Below are 2471 nucleotides of genomic sequence, written 5' to 3'. Positions count from 1 at the left end.
ATATATATATATATATATATATACATATATGCATATGTATATATACATATATATGTATATATATGCATATATATATATATATGTACATATATATACGGATATCACATTAGCTATCTAAAATTTTCCATTTATTAAAGAAAGATGAAGCAAAGATCCCAAGTAATTAAAGATATATTTTAAAAAAAAGTGATTGCTGTATAACAATAAACAAGTATTAAACGAAATGGGTAATAATGTTAAGTTAGCACGAACAAAGAAACATGATCACAGATCATTGCTTTTTTTTTAAAATATTAATAGATTTGTGGGAGTTGTCCGTAAAGATAAGAGAGTTTTCGTAGTAAAACAAACTTGCAATGAACGAATGCACATCAAGCATACCTTACACAATACACGTGAACGACACACGCAAGTGACAGTCCACGTGAACAACAAACACTGTGGTTAGACTAATACAGTAAGAAGGGAATCGCTGCGAAAGTATCGCTTTTGTTATATTGCTGTTACTATTATTTTTTTTTTACAGTCTGAGTTCAAGCAACTTCTGAGGAATTTTTTTTACTGGAAGTTTATCGACATTCGGGGATAGTTCACCTGGTATCGTATCAATGACCGTCATATTTTCTGTTTTTCTGAATCTTTGCCTTTCAATAATCGATTCCTTAACATCTAACGACCTACTCCTTGATCATAAATTATCCTAATTTTCTATCTCATTCTTTATCCCTTCCCCAAAAATTTCCCTTTCCCTTTCCCTTTGTTATTTGCCAAAATTAAATCATTCCATTAGCTAGCAAACTATCAACTAAATCTTGAAAAATTTTCAAATTAAAAAAAACTAGTTTTGTAGATTGGATACTTGAAAAAGTACGAAATTATTGATTTATCAATTGTCCGGAAAAGTTGCTAAATTAGTTTTGTTGATCCATGACTATGAAATTAAAAAGCATAAATTTCTTGGTATATCCAAAAAAGTTGGAGATTTTCAAAAATTTTAGACGAAATACTTTAAGCTTTAAAGATATTTGAATTAATTGAACCTGCGACTTTTTAAATTTTTCCAATTTCTTCAATTATCTTATAAGATTGTAGTGTACAGTTAATGACAATGCAGAAATTGGCAATAATTTTGTCTGAGAAAGCTTCGAATTTTAGATTAACTCAAGCTTTGGTGTACAAAATGGAATCTCGAATCCATGGAAATATCCTTTTCACACTTATTCCATCATGTTATAGAATAACTTGAAATTCACAATTCTTCCAAACAAAATAAACAAAATAAAGCGATTTTCAGAAATGAGAATGTCTCAAGCAGAAGCCTGAAAAGTGACAGTTTTGTGACATGGGAATGTCTCAAGATCGTTACTTTTCAAGCTTTTATATTTTAACGTCTTTCAACTTCGTTTAATACAAACAAATGAATTGTCTTGGATTTCTTAGCAGCTAACTAATATTCCATCAATAAAGATTTTCGTGACAGTATGAAAATGACACATCAGTCTACAGATTTCTCTTCTCTTTTCATCATTCTAGTGACAGACAGTTACAGTACGACTCGAAAAAGAGGGTGAACAGCTAAAAAATAGAAACAGTGACATATCCTACCATTGTTACCTTTTCTGCAATCTCTCTATCATGAAGTATATTATAATACTTTAATTCTGAAAAAAAAAGAAAAAGAAAAAAAGGATTACAGCAGAAAGTAGTATTGATGATAATGATGATGAATAATACAGGAAAGCTATGATTATTAATCAGATACTATTATTGGAGAAGATAGCATAGGATTTTATGATATCTTTGCTAACTAATAATATTTTAAACTTTTAAAATTTCATAGATGAGGTAAAAAACCCTCTAAAATATCAGTATAAAGTACATATCATCTATCTGATTATTAGCAATTAATTCTATCAGATAATTCAGTAGGATTAATTGCTAATATCAGATGAACATTCTAATTAAGGTTAAGGTTATATCAATAAAATCAATGATATGCATGACAATTTAGAAACTTTTATAATATGATAACAGTAGTGATAAATTGTTAATAATTGCTAAATTTATCCCATATAATGCTAATTTTCCAATCAAAATTGTTCTGAAATTATAAGGAAATTACAAAAAATTTGCTGTAAAATATTCTGTTCCATTCATATCATTTAGATTTTCCATTTTAATCCTTCGTATCTCCTCCTATTTTTATAAATTAATTTAAACTCATTGATGATATTAGCTGAAAACAAATTGCGCAATCAGTATGAGAAGTAATTGTCGATCAAATATCTTTCTTCAAACCCTATCTGAAAATACGATACTGATATGTTTTATCACTATTCTCCATCAGTAACAATAATAATAATAATAATAGTGATGATAATAATAATAATAATAATAATAATAATAATAATAATAATAATAATAATAATAATAATAATAATAATAATAATAATAATAATAATAATAATAAT

This window comes from Loa loa (assembly GCF_000183805.2).
Source record: "Loa loa unplaced genomic scaffold supercont3.398, whole genome shotgun sequence".
Taxonomy (NCBI): Eukaryota; Metazoa; Nematoda; class Chromadorea; order Rhabditida; family Onchocercidae; genus Loa; species Loa loa.
The sequence above is the reverse complement of the archived record's forward strand: the minus strand, read 5'-3'. Positions refer to the sequence as shown.